Below are 14626 nucleotides of genomic sequence, written 5' to 3'. Positions count from 1 at the left end.
GAAATTGTTAGTTGACATCTATTGATGTTTAGTGTCTGGAAGCATTCAACAAACAATATGCAATGTTGTTGAAAGTCTGACAGCTTCTGAGATACAATTCTGGGGGAGGCATCCACAGCAACAGCTAGTCTAGCTCTATGGGACCAGTTCCAGTTTTTGTGGCCTGAGGATATGGACAAGATAATTGAAGGGGTTCCACCACTGCTCTTTCACAATCTTTACCCATCATGGCTTATAATAGAGATTGACTGGGTGGGTCTAGGGACTGCCTCTGTGTGGGAAAAGTGATACACCCTCTCTTCAAGAGGCCCTTACTAGACTCAGACATCTGTGACAGTCAATAGTATCACTATTGTTTATGTTTCAGCAGCTTTCAATACCATCAACCATGGTGTTCTCCTGGAGTGGATCTGTGGATTGGGAATTGAAGACATGGTGTTCCTGTGTTTCCACTCCTCTCTGCAGGGCCATTTCCAGAGAGTTGTAATAGCTCTATCTCCTGGCCCCTGTGCTATGGGGGTCCCACAAGGTTTCATCTTGCCCCTCCCCAACATGCTCCTTAACATCTATATAAAGCCACACTATGGTAAAGCAGAGGCATCACCTTGCTGACAAAGGTCCGTATAGTTAAAGCTATGGCTTTCCCAGTAGTGATGTATGGAAGTGAGAGCTGGACCATAAAGAAGGCTGATTGCCGAAGAATTGATGCTTTTGAATTATGATGCTGGAGGAGTCTCTTGAGAGTCCCATGGACTGCAAGAAGATCAAACCTATCCATTCTTAAGGAAATCAGCCCTGAGTGCTCACTGGAAGGACAGATCGTGAAGCTGAGGCTCCAATATTTTGGCTACCTCATGAGAAGAGAAGACTCCCTGGAAAAGACCCTGATGTTGGGAAAGATGGAAGGCACAAGGAGAAGGGGATGATAGAGGACGAGATGGTTGGACAGTGTTCTGGAAGCTACCAACATGAGTTTGACCAAACTGCGGGAGGCCGTGGAAGACAGGAGTGCCTGGCGTGCTCTGGTCCATGGCGTCACGAAGAGTCGGACACGACTAAATGACTAAACAACAATATGGTAAAGTCATCCTAGGATTTGGAGCACTCTGTCATCAACATGTGAATGCCATCCATCTCTCTTTCACCTTGTCATGAGGATTAGGAAAGCCTGAAAAATACATGCAACTGTGTATCACCTGTAGTTTAGCCCATAAGGGCATTTTATTCGCTTATCCTCTGCTAGGTTCTGAAGGAACATAGGGATCTGAGAAGCTGCTTTATACTGTGTCAAACCATTGGTCTGTCTAACTCAGTATAGTCTTGGCAGTGGCTCTCTAAGGATTCAGACCCTTCCTGGAGATCCCGGGTATTTTACGTGGCCTGTTCTGCATGCAAAGAAGATGCTCAACCACTGAGCTATCACTCCTCCCCAATGGGCTGGATAAGGGCCAGTAAGTTGAGAATGAATCATAAGACAAAGATGCTGCAAGTAGACTGTTTCTATGTCTAAGAAGTAGGCAGACAACCTACTTGTGATCATTATAAAGAGAGGAGGAGGTATGGAAATGGGGGTGGTTTGTGTGCAAGGAAGAAGTTGAAAAAGGAAAAGGTAGGAAAAGGGGGGTTGGGGTTCAAAGAGATCTGCAAAAAGAAGGGAGTAGAAGGCATGGAAATGGGCTGAAGACAAAGGCAGGATATGAAAAGGGCTGCAGAGTAGGAGAAGTTGCTTAACAACAAGCTTCTGGTTTTTTTCCTGCAGGTCTGGGAGGCCCCTCCCTCCTGAGTCCCAGGTGTGGTCACCATTTCTTCCTCTGGTTGCTTAGCAACAGTGACTAAGTGATTAAGCATCCTTAACCACAGCAGCTTCTATGTTTCTGTCTAATAAAATGTTGCCTCTATGTTTTGATTTCTAACTTTCTTTATACATGTCAAATTGAGTTGCTTTTTAAAAAATAATAATTAAGAGTCTGGCCCCAGGCTTGAGGCCCAATACATGTGTACCCCCGGTCTGTGGCCCTGTTTTGTGACCCTGGCATGAAGCATATATTCCCCAACTACAATGTCTTCACACATGTGAATGGGCCTGTCCGCTAAGGTCCAGTTCTGTTCCTCATCCAAATCCATCAAAACTGAAACCAGCATGAGAACGAGAACCACATTCCATGCCTAAATTTTAAAACATCCAGTAATTGGCGCAGCTCTGTTTTGACCGGCTGATTTGTGGTAGTTGATAGATCTCTTATTCTATTAAAATCAAAGTCATCCAGGGACAGTTTGTGAAGCACGCTTAGATCAACATGAGGGAAGTAGGACATGAGGAAAGGTTTCTCTGTTACACACATTTCACAGACTGAAGCCTCATCAGCCATTTGGATTTTACAGCAATGTGACTTCATGGATTTATGCTACAGCAGAACTGAATTGTTTGCAATTCTTGTTTGTTCATGCTGAACTTCTTATCTTGAGCAAGACAGCTTATTTACATTACAGCTAGAAAACAGCTTTTCTCTATATTGATCCAATGTTAGTGAAAGAAGACCAGTCTTAGATAAACAGCATTTATACCAGCAATAAAAAGCTAAATGAATCTGCCCTAAAAAAATTGTATTGCTTGTTTCTACTGGGGCGGACAGGAGCACTTCTACCTGTTCCGAACTGTCAGTGCCTTATAAGCCGCACTTTAACTTCCCACCAAGCAAATCTCTCAAGAGGTTCCCCTCTTGCTTGAACCCTCCCGCGAGTAGCTGTTTTTGCCAGCATGTTTATAAGATTGTTACGAGTTCCCTCACACATCTCCTGCAAAAAGAGTAAAGTTGCCGTTCTGATATTCTAAGATATGTTTCAGCACTCGCAAAGGGGGGCTTGTTTAAGAAGCAGTCTTCACTTCAAAACCATAATTGATTTCTGCCAAGCTTGCAGAAAAACACTTTTTTCCCCCTTTTTTGGTACATCAATGCTTTCATTCCAAGCAACTCCTCATGAATAAATCTCTCTCAAAAACACTAGATATGAAATGGAAATATTTTAGTAGCTCCTGCAAATTCCTCATAAGCAATTTTGTCTAATCGGTGCATTTTATGCGGCACATAAATCTCCTGCCTTGCATAAAGTGGTGGCTTATTATTTGCCACCTTATTATATTAAGCTTATCTACTATACATGTAAGGTCCTCCTTTGTACAAGCCTCCCCACCCCCCACACATGAACTGAAATAATGCCACACAAATCTGTAGGACTGTTCAGTAATAGATGTTTTTCCCTCACTAAATCAATTCAGAGGCTAATTGGGGTGGAAGGTGACTATCTCTAGTGGTTATAAATACATTTGCATTGCTATCAATCTCTCCCCCTCCTTTTTAAAAAAAAAACACACACACAAGGCGAGTGTTTAACCAGGCAGAAGAGAAAAGGAGAGGGGGGGAAGAACTATATGGTTTCAAATAGATAGGCAATGCTGCCATCAAGTGGCAAAACTATTAGTTGAACTGCTGACAAATAAAGCTACTGGCATGAACAATGACAAGCCAAGTTAATTTCCCAAGCAAGGAAAATGGGAAGGAGAGCGTAAAAGCCCAGCTGAATCGGACCAATGGTTCATCTGTGCCTATATCAGGGTTGTCTATCCTGTAGCAAACCTGCTAGATACTGAAATGACTTGCATGCGGGTATTGTCAGTGAGCCTCTTGGGCTTGTTGATCAGAAGGTTGGCGGTTCGAATCTGCACGGCGGGGTGAGCTCCCGTTGCTTTGTCCTAGCTCCTGCCAACCTAGCAGTTCAAAAGCATACCAGTGTGTGTAGATAAATAGGTAGTGCTGCGACGGGAAGGTAAACAGCATTTCCATGCACTCTGGCACTCGTCACGGTGTCCCGTTGTGCCAGAAGTGGTTTAGTCTTGCTGGCCATATGACCCGGAAAGATGCCTGTGGTCAAAGGCTGGCTCCCTCAGCCTGAAGCAAGATGAGCGCCGCACCCCATAGCCGCTTTTGACTGGACTTTTAACCATCCAGAGGTCTTTTATCTTTACCTTTCACCTGTCTGTGAAGGCTGTAAAATGCATTAATTCAAAATTCATTTGCTTGCTGGGACCAGTTCAGGCAGGGATGGCAAATCAGTGACCCTCCAAATGTTTATTTAAAGCATCCTCCCTCCACACTGTTCTGTTTAAAAAGGCTCCCCCGGCAGCTTACAATTGCTAATGCTAAGCCAGGCATACAATGTTAAACCAGACATGGCATAAAAGGAAGGGGATTAGGGTGGGAGAAGGAAAAAACAAATGCAGGTGCCATTTTTTAGTGGCAGAATTCTTGTGCCCACCAACTTGAATGGAAAGAATAAAATGTTGTTGGATTCTTGACAACCACCATCCCGTCATCATGGACAGCGGTCAGGGATGATGGGAGCTGGAGTCCAACTCCTACTTCTATTGCTCCAGAGGGCTGGAGGCAAGAGAGGGCAATTATCAATTCTGGAAGCTTGAGAAGCTTTCATTGTATTGATGGAGAGTGGCTGGCTAGAGACAAGAAGGGTGGCTTTTATTTTATTGTTTAAAACAGTTGCGGTCTGTTTAAGACAAACCAAGTTAGGATGTCATCCTACACACTCATCAGGGAGTAAGCTTAATCCTGAGTAGACATGTTTAGGAGAATGCATTATCGTGGAATAAATCCAGTCCACCATTAACTGGTTCCTGTTTTCTCCAATGTGTATATAACTGGTGTCCTCAAATGTTGTCTTATTTCCCAGAAAATCCATACAGTGGTACCTCGGGTTAAGTACTGAATTCGTTCTGGAGGTCCATTCTTAAACTGAAACTGTTCTTGACCTGAAGCACCACTTTAGCTGATGGGGCCTCCTGCTGCTGCTGGGCTGCCGGAGCACGATTTCTGTTCTCATCCTGAAGCAAAGTTCTTAACCCGAGGTACTATTTCTGGGTTAGTAGAGTCTGTAACCTGAAGCGTCTGTAACCTGAAGCGTATGTAACCCGAGGTACCACTGTATTTGTTTTGTTGTTTATTTGGTGATAATGACTGCTCACCCCCTCCCAACAGGTGGGCGGGGTTTGCGACACCGAGTGGGCCTTACCTGGCTGGGGGCCACCCACCTGCGTTAGGATGGTCATCGTCCTGCCCCCAGCTGGGGGCAGGGCCGATGGCAAAGGGAAAAGAGGCTGACCCCTTCAGCCAAACCTCACTTCGTTTCTTCCTTTTCCAGGTTCACCCACCCAACCCTCCCCAACTGATAATTCTTACAGGTTAATATTTTGCCTTCCAGGTCAGCGGGCGCAGCTATGGTCGTAAGATGGTTGCTGTATTCAGAACCGGGAAGGAATTTTCCCTGCAATGGCAGGTTTCGCCTTCCCTGTAGCATTTTCGTCACAACATTGTGACGGTTTCTAGGCCCTGGCAAGGTATCCTTTAGTCTATCTTCAAGTCCAGGGAGAAGCATTTCATGCACCCTCCACACGGCGGTGTTTGCAGAGCCTGTTAAAGGGTTGATGGCAGGAGTCCCTGGCCCTGGAGCGGTGGCATGTAGGTCAAACTCTTGGCCAAGGTAAAGTGGGAGGGCACACTGTGTAAGTTCATGGTTTACAGTTTCCTCTCATTGTACCTCATTGCCCTGCACCTCCTCAGACCCTGTTGGGTTACCTGCCAGGGCCTATGCCAAGTTTTCCTACACCTGAAGTTCAATAAAGTTGTGGCCAATTTGAACCCATACCTTGGTCTTTTGTCTCATGCTTGGGGAGGGGGCTGGGCTCCACGGACAGATGATCTCCGCAGGCAGCTGGATCGAGGTGGGTCGGGGATGCTGATTCTTCTAGATCTGTCAGCAGCCTTTGACATGGTCAATCACGAACTCCTGGACCACCGCCTTGCCGACGTGGGGATCCAGGGCACAGTCCTTCAATGGCTGCGCTCGTTTCTCTCTGGTCGGGGACAGAGGGTGGCGCTTGGGGGGGAATTGTCATCGCGCCACTCCTTGGTGTGTGGAGTGCCTCAGGGTGCGATTCTCTCCCCGATGCTTTTTAACATCTTTATGCGCCCCCTCGCCCAGCTTGTCCGGAGTTTTGGGCTGGGTTGCCATCAGTATGCTGATGACACCCAACTCTATCTGTTGATGGATGGCCATCCTGACTCGGCCCCAGACACACTGACCAGATGTCTGGAAGCTGTGGCTGGATGGTTACGTGGGAGCCGGTTGAAGTTAAATCCTTCGAAGACAGAGGTCCTCTGGCTGGGGCGGGACGATATGGGATTGAGGGGGCAACTCCCATCTCTTGCGGGGGTGCAATTAGTGCCAGCACCGTCCGTTAAGAGTTTGGGTGTAATCTTCGATACCTCCCTTTCTATGGAGGCGCAGATTACAGCTATAACAAAGGCGGCATTTTTTCATCTCCGCCAAGCTAAGCAGTTGGCCCCTTATCTCTCTCGCCCTGACCTAGCCACTGTGATCCATGCGACGGTCACCTCCAGACTGGATTATTGTAACTCGCTCTACGTGGGGCTGCCCTTGAGACTGACCCAGAAACTCCAGCGGGTGCAGAATGCCGCGGCGAGACTCCTTATGGGGTCTTCGCTGCGAGATCACATTCATCCGGTACTATACCAGCTGCACTGGCTCCCGGTGGAGTACAGGATCAGGTTTAAGGTGCTGGTTTTAACCTTTAAAGCCCTATACGGCCTAGGACCCTCGTACCTACGGGACCGCCTCTCCTGGTATGCCCCACAGAGAAACCTACGGTCTGCAAATAATAACATCCTCAAGGTCCCAGGCCTCAGAGAGGTTAGGCTGGCCTCAACTAGAGCCAGGGCCTTCTCGGCTGCGGCTCCAATCTGGTGGAATGCTCTGTCACAAGAGACTAGGGCCCTGCGGGACCTGACATCTTTCCGCAGGGCCTGCAAGACAGAGTTGTTCCGCCAGGCCTTTGATCAGGGCGCAGCCTGACTCCCTCCTCTGGCAACCTGCACAGAACTTTGCTTAATTGGTTGCCATCAATTTGATTTAATTAATTTTTATAATGAAATATTTTTAGATTGTGTGATTATTTGATTTTTTGATTATTTGATTGTTGTTAGCCGCCCTGAGCCCGGCTTCGGCTAGGGAGGGCGGGATATAAATAAAATTTATTATTATTATTATTATTATTATTCAGCGTGTGTGCTCGCAATAACTGCAAATGTGCCCTTCTGCTTACCCCCAGAACCACGCTGGGAACACAGCAGTATGTGTAGCTACTCACACACTAATTTAAAATACCAAATGCTTTGCTTAATTTAAACTAGAATCATGGAGGTTCTCAGCTGCATAAAATTGTGGTTAAGGTTCCTGATGTCTTCAGGAAGTGCACAGGTGGGACTTGAAGGCAATAACCCATTGCTACCATTGTTCCCCACAACTAACTTTAGAGCTCTAAACTAGGTTATCTGTAGAGAAGTGCCTTTACCTGTATGCTAAGATCAGCTTTGGATTGGGTTACCAGACGTCCCCGGTTCCTGGGGACAGTCCCTGGATTTGCAAATCTGTCCCCAGACAAATTCCGTCCCCAGAATGTCCCCAGATTTGCAAATCTTTCCCAGGGAAACGTGGCAGCGACAGCCTCAGCAGCCGGGAGCCAGCCTGGTAGTGCAGTTGGCTCTGGCTGCATTCAGGAGCTGCTCGCTGCTGTGACATCCACCATTTTTCCTCACTGGAAGTCCCCATTTGATGTGTCTTGTGCACAACACATATGCACTAAAGGCAGTGCCTTCTTGGTGGTGTCCCCTGCCCAGCTATGGAACTCCCATTCCAGCAGTCCTTAAACACTCAATTGGTCTGGGTGTCCTTTTCCTAAGGGCCTTGGCGTTGTTGGTTTTTTGACATTTCTGACCTGTTTCATTTTATTTATAAAGGTATTCTGAGAGAGAGAGATTTGTCTGGGATGACTAGTTTTTGAGAAACCCATGCTGTGTCTTAGTAATTACAGTATCCTTTTCTATTACAGCTCAAAGAACAACTGTTTAAATATCTATTCTAGGACCTTTCCTGGTAACAATGTCAAGCTCACCTGTTGGTAGTTACCTGGGTCTTTCTCCCCTCCTTTTTGAAGATGGGGACATCATTTGCCTGCCTCCAGTCTGCAGGGACCTCACCTGTTCTCCAAGAATTCTCAGAGATTATAGGCAGAGGACCTGAGATTAGATGTGCAAGCTCCTTAAGTAAGGTAAAGGTAAAGGGACCCCTGACCATTAGGTCCAGTCGTGACCAACTCTGGGGTTGCAGCGCTCATCTCGCTTTATTGGCCGAGGGAGCCGGCGTTTGTCCGCAGACAGCTTCCGGGTCATGTGGCCAGCATGACTAAGCCACTTCTGGCGAACCAGAGTAGTGCACAGAAACGCCGTTTATCTTCCCACTGGAGCGGTACCTATTTATCTACTTACACTTTGACGTGCTTTCGAACTGCTAGGTTGGCAGGAGCTGGGACCGAACAACGGGAGCTCACCCTGTCGTGGGGATTCGAACCGCTGACCTTCTGATCCGCAAGTCCTAGGCTCTGTGGTTTAACCCACAGCACCACCCGCGTCCCAAGAAGCTCCTTAAGTACCCTTGGTTAAACATACCATTTCCTATTTACAGTCTGAGATTAAACAGTCCAGCAATAGCTGTATCACCAGAGGTGCCTGTGAGTCATGTATCAGTGCTGAAACAGCACATTCAGCTGTTTTAGGTGTAAGTGACCTGATCTTGGAACAAGAGCTAAGACTACATGTTCTCAATGGACTGCCTACGCAGGGCATTAGCAAATTATTCAATGGAGTGGGTGGCAAAATAAGAGAGCAATCTTCTTGCAGATTGTGATTGGGGTGTACCCTATAAACAAAATACTAATGGCAGCAATTCTATAATTTTCAGATGGATTAAATGGAGCAAGAATGACATTAGCATTCATTCATATGCTTGGCAGGTCTAGGAATTGTGTCTGTAAGGTATTTTACATTTGAATGACGCCACTGAAATTTGATATAGTCAATAATAAAAACTAATTGAGAGAGCACTAAATGCACTTATGGGAAGTCAAATGATACAGGAGCGAGTTGGAAGGAGTTCGGGTTGAGTAGCTTGCACATCATATTCTAAGCCCCCACGGAAACAAGTTTGTCTGTTAGCTACATACGCAACACTTTAGTAGTTGTAATGCGTTACATCTATTACAGCAAAATTGGACTAATCACTTCGATACATAAAAGCTTGCCTTAAAGTGCCTTATATAGACGAGGCCTGACCTTTATGATACAAATTTCATTTCACTGTCAGCTCTTACATTTATTAATGCTTAACACAAAGTATTTCAGAAATATTACCTGACAATTTCACAGTGCATTTTATTCACGCCAAGGTTTCATCTTCGCTACCACTGGGCTTGGCATATTACAACTGCTAGAGAGCTATTATTTCAAAACCAGGAAGGTCACACACACACACACACACCTGCCTGTAAAATGAACTGTAAGCTTCATGTTTTCTAACTGTCTCATCTAAATTCAATACATTACTGACATAATATGTTTTCCTGAGTCTTTTCACACCTGGTTCATTTGGCAATCTACATGTTCTGGTGATTATTTCATCATCCATGGGGGGTAGTCTTACTCCAAGCATTGTTCAGAATGTTCCAAACAATAAAAAGACCATTGGAATGATGCCAAGAATTTTAAATAGCATCTATGTTCCATCAAATGTATTTAGTCCCCTTAATAAGAGTTTCTCTTTCTAAACCTTGGTACTGAAATGGAAAAAAATCATCATCATTTCTGCTATATATTCAAAAGTTCCCGTAGAAACTGATCAATAGGAAACTGGAGGTTTTGATGAAAAAGCTATGGTCAATTTCCAATTCAATTTTATCGTTGCCTTAATTCATCAGACTAGCATTCTGCTGTATTTCAGCTGCTAAATGTATTTAATTAATCCTGAGCCTGTTAGTTGCATATCTCTTGATAATTATTGCAGTTATGTTAAATTTTAAACAATTCTTTGACTGTCTTTCATTTCCATAACTATTCTATATATTGATTCAAAGTCAAGACCGTTGCTTTTGGTATTATCTACCTACCTACCTACCTACCAGTTCATACAATCCTATGGACAGATAACAAACTGAAATTGAAATTAACCATTTGTTATCACATTTCCAAAATATATGAAGGCTGCTACAATATTGTTGCATTGTTTTTTGAATGACAGCTTCAATATGTATTCTTATTTTGCATTTATAAGCAACCGCAACTGAGCTCTCCTAGGACACTGAAAAGCTAGACAGCTAGAAACTAATAGTTATTTATGTTCAATGATGCACCATATACATAATGTAAAATGCTTGAAATTTGCTATTCATTTTACAAAAAAAATGTATTCATTGTACAATGAATGTAAAATGTATTCATTTTACAAAATTTTGTAAAATGTATTCATTTTACAAAAAAAAACTAGTTTGGGTGATAATTATTCAGAACAAGAGCAAGTGAAATACAAGGGAAAGTACACAAAATTATCCATTTTATTAAAATATTTGTTCCTTGTGGTTCTTCCCCATTGTTTATTTACCTCTCATGCCTTGAAGTATTCCAATCACAGTGTATGATCAGCTTCAGGGTCAGTAGCCCAAAAGTATTTATTTATTTATTCATTTATTCATTTTGCTATTTACTTGTAAACCCCTTGAGTTTTGGATTGGTTCTTTACCATCTCTAGATTCCAAACTGGCAACATTTATGCATTTCTAACAAAATCTATTTATTGCCTCCCAAAAAGGTGCAAAGGAAATATACGATATAGTTAATAATCGTTATTCCAGTAGGTTAAACTTGTTCGAACTCGCACACTCTTAATTTCTTCCAGAGCTCTATTTTCCAAATATGTAAAATTGTCAATTTCTTCATTGCTGCCATTTCCCTGTTTCCCTGTTTAGTATTTCCAATGCCTTTTGCCTGTATAGTTTTTTCATTAACTAGCAAATTTCAGAAAATGCAAATTTATCAGCATTTGGAGTACCTCTAACTATTCCCAGGCGTATATATTTAAAATAAAACACTCGGCTATGCACCAGTTTGTGCTAGTTCTGCAAAAAGTGGAATACTGAGTGCTTCTTCCCTTGCTACAACACATACTCATGACGTGCTGTGTGTTGAAGACAAAATTGTTATTTTTATGTCAAGCCGGGGGGAAACTTGCAATATTTCACCAGTGCAGAAAACAATACAAGCCTTTTGGAGACAGTAGAAATTATTATCTGCCACCAGCAAGGGAAACACAAGGAAAGAGGAACCCTAATTTTTATTTTCGGATCATAGAATACAAGTTGGAAGATACCCCAAGTGTACGTAGATGGAGAGCCAAGCCCTGCAATGCAGGAATCTTGAAATGCAGGCATATTTTGCCCCCCGTGAGGCTCGAACCTGCGACTCTTGAGATTGAGAGTCTCATGCTCTACCGACTGAGCTATCCCACCTTAGGGCTCATCAACACTTTTGCTCTGCATTTCTAGACACAGGTTTCCAGGACCATGTTTGAACCTTTTTTGCCCTGGCTCTTTCCCTGTGAAAATCTGTGAAAAACCACAGAAAACAATTCTGTGGAAAAACTTGGGAATTGCCGTTTGCTCCGTTAAAGATCAGTAGAGACTGGTTTTTCCTGGGGAATGCAGCGGGGGGTGGGGGGGTGGAGTGCAGATCTGTGCCTAGAAAAGTGTGGATGACACCTTAATGTGGTTGACAATCAGTCTCTCTCTATATAGGAAGATTCCTGCAGGGAAGAATCATGCCACAGCAGGTGACTCAGGACTAACATTAAACACAGTTGGCTCTGTGGCACAACTGGATTTAGGATCCAGTACAGGAATGTATGCCAGTTTTGAGAGCATTTTAAAAAAGGCCAAGCCTATCAACTAAATTATTTTTCAGGTCTGTGCTTCTTCAGATTGGTGATTTTCTCTGCATCAACACCAGTAATTGGCTGCCATGGCAACTTGGCCTGCTGTCTTCATACCAGGCAGGTCATAACAAACCAGGGAGGGGCAGAGGGAAGACGTATTATGCACTTTTTAAAATTAATATCCTATTATCTTGTACCCGTTTTAAGCCTGTCCTTTTCCAGTTCTCTTAACTGTTTGATGTATTACATTCCTCAATTGCATCTCTATTTTTCCTATAAATCTTGACCCTTACTTCTTTCTTATTGTAGGTCTAGGGCTTTGTGTACTAACCCTTTGTACTCTTTTCCTTTGGCTGTTATTATGATTTGAATCGTGTATACCAAGAGCAAACTTATTATCCTACAGTGCATCCTTATAAAGTCAAAATGCCACCATCTATCCACAAGAGAGAATGTCCTTGTCTTTATTACACTCTCATGTAGATACATTGGGGGGATGCTTCACTATCATTTTGGCACCAGGTAAACCTATTCTTGGGACGCAGGTGGCGCTGTGGGTTAAAGCCTCAGCACCTAGGACTTGCCGATCAAAAGGTCGGCGGTTCGAATCCCCACGGTGGGGTGCGCTCCCGGCGCTCGGTCCCGGCGCCTGCCAACCTAGCATTTTGAAAGCACTGTCGGGTGCAAGTAGATAAATAGGGACCGCTTACTAGCGGGAAGGTAAACGGCGTTCCGTGTGCTGCGCTGGCTCGCCAGATGCAGCTTGTCACGCTGGCCACGTGACCCAGAAGTGTCTGCGGACAGCACTGGCTCCCGGCCTCTAGAGTGAGATGGGCGCACAATCCTAGAGTCTGTCAAGACTGGCCCGTACGGGCAGGGGTACCTTTACCTTTACCTAAACCTATTCTTATTCTTCAGTCTTATGGGTGTCTTTAATGATATTGTTAATTGATACTCAGTTCAAGTTTTGCTGGAGTTCTTTTTAAAATTCTTATTAAAACAATGCACAGTAGTGATGCACTATGTTGTTAGGTTTTAACCTAGAGGCACAAACCAAGCCCTACTTGTGTCTTCAAAGTACCGTATTTTTCGCTCTATAAGACGCACCAGACCACAAGACGCACCTAATTTTTGGAGGAGGAAAACAAGAACAAAAATATTCTGAATCTCAGAAGCCAGAACAGCAAGACGGATCGCTGAGCAGTGAAAGCAGCAATCCCTCTTGCTGTTCTGGCTTCTGGGATAGCCAAGCAGCCCGCATTCGCTCCATAAGATGCACACGCATTTCCCCTTACTTTTTAGGAGGGAAAAAGTGAGTCTTATAGAGCAAAAAATACGGTATATATTTTAAGTTCTTTTTAATGCTTTTTTTAAAGCCTCAAGAACACAGCTTTCCCTATTCAGTCTTAATTTTTGTATTAGCGCAAAGTAATCTTATTTTATAATATAGAATAGTCATACCTCATGTTATGTTTGCTTCATGTTACGTTCTTTCATGTTACGTCCCACGGCAACCAGGAAGTATCAGAAAGGGTTACTTCTGGGTTTCGCCAATCGCACTTCGTGCATGTACACAAGCGCCAAATCGCGCTGCACACCTGCGCAGATACAGCACTTCAGGTTGCACACTTTTCATGTTGCGAACGGGCCTTCGGAATGGATCCCGTTCGCAACCAGAGGTACCACTGTAAATTACAGAAGACCTGCATGACTCTAGTCTGCTATTTTCTTGAAAGACCTTTAGACCCCTAAAAAAAAAAATTGTTGTTGTTACTACTACCCACCCTTCACCAGGTGAATCACCCCATCCAACAGAAAAAAACTGCCACATGCAATGTAAAACCATGATTATGTTTAACAAATCACAAGTTAACCGTGAGTTGCTCTACAGATAATCAAGCCATGGCTTGTTTCTATGAAGTGTGGTTCGTTTTCATCTGCTTTTGCCTCATGCCTTTGTAGTTTGGTGAGCTTCTGTGGTGGGGTCAAATAAACCATGGTGATATGTAATGCCAAGCCAGCAAAACAAAACAATGCTCTAAGACAACATACCAAAATTTCAGATACTGGTTTGTAAACAAATCAGAGTTGAACTGATGGGCAGGGTTCATACTATACTAAGCTATAGTTTAATAAAACATGGTTTAGCATTATGTGCAAACCAGGCAAGTTGGAGATATCCAACATTGGGCATACTCAGAGTAGGCCCATTCAGTGAGTCTACTCTATGCCTAATGTTGGATATCATCCAGATATATACTAGCTATCCTTAGTTCAGTCACTTCTATTTGCCAGTTAAATCAATTAATCACTATTAAACAAAAAAACTGCCTTTATCAATTATTTTTTAAATTACCATATATTAGCTATGAGTTTTATGTACTTTGTCAAACTAATACAGGTTTGACCAAGTCTAAACAAATGTGCTGCTAAGCCAGGCTTCCTCAGCCTCAGCCCTCCAAATGTTTTTTTGGCCTACAACTCCCATGATCCCTAGCTAGCAGAACAAGTGGTCAGGGATGATGGGAATTATAGTCTCGAAACCTCTGGAGGGCCAAGGTTGAAGAAGCCTGCACTAAGCTAAATAGAATCAGAGATAGAAAACGGCCATAATGCGTGGACAATGGCACACCTTCACCTTGGTAAGAAATAAATTTTGCAAGCCTAGGTTAGATACATTACTGAAGTTGTTAAAAATTAGAGTACCGTCAGTAATTACTTT

The 14626-nt window shown here is 43.7% G+C and overlaps 1 long non-coding RNA gene across 1 annotated transcript in view; it reads left to right on the top strand.

The window, feature by feature from the left end:
* Positions 1 to 14626, top strand: part of LOC308458549 — a 436164-nt gene that overhangs the window by 173582 nt on the left and 247956 nt on the right. The window lies entirely within an intron of this gene.

This window comes from Podarcis pityusensis, assembly GCF_964106645.2.
Source record: "Podarcis pityusensis genome assembly, chromosome: 11".
Classification (NCBI taxonomy): Eukaryota; Metazoa; Chordata; class Lepidosauria; order Squamata; family Lacertidae; genus Podarcis; species Podarcis pityusensis.
Note: the sequence above shows the minus strand (reverse complement) of the source record. Positions and strands in the feature narration are given on the sequence as shown.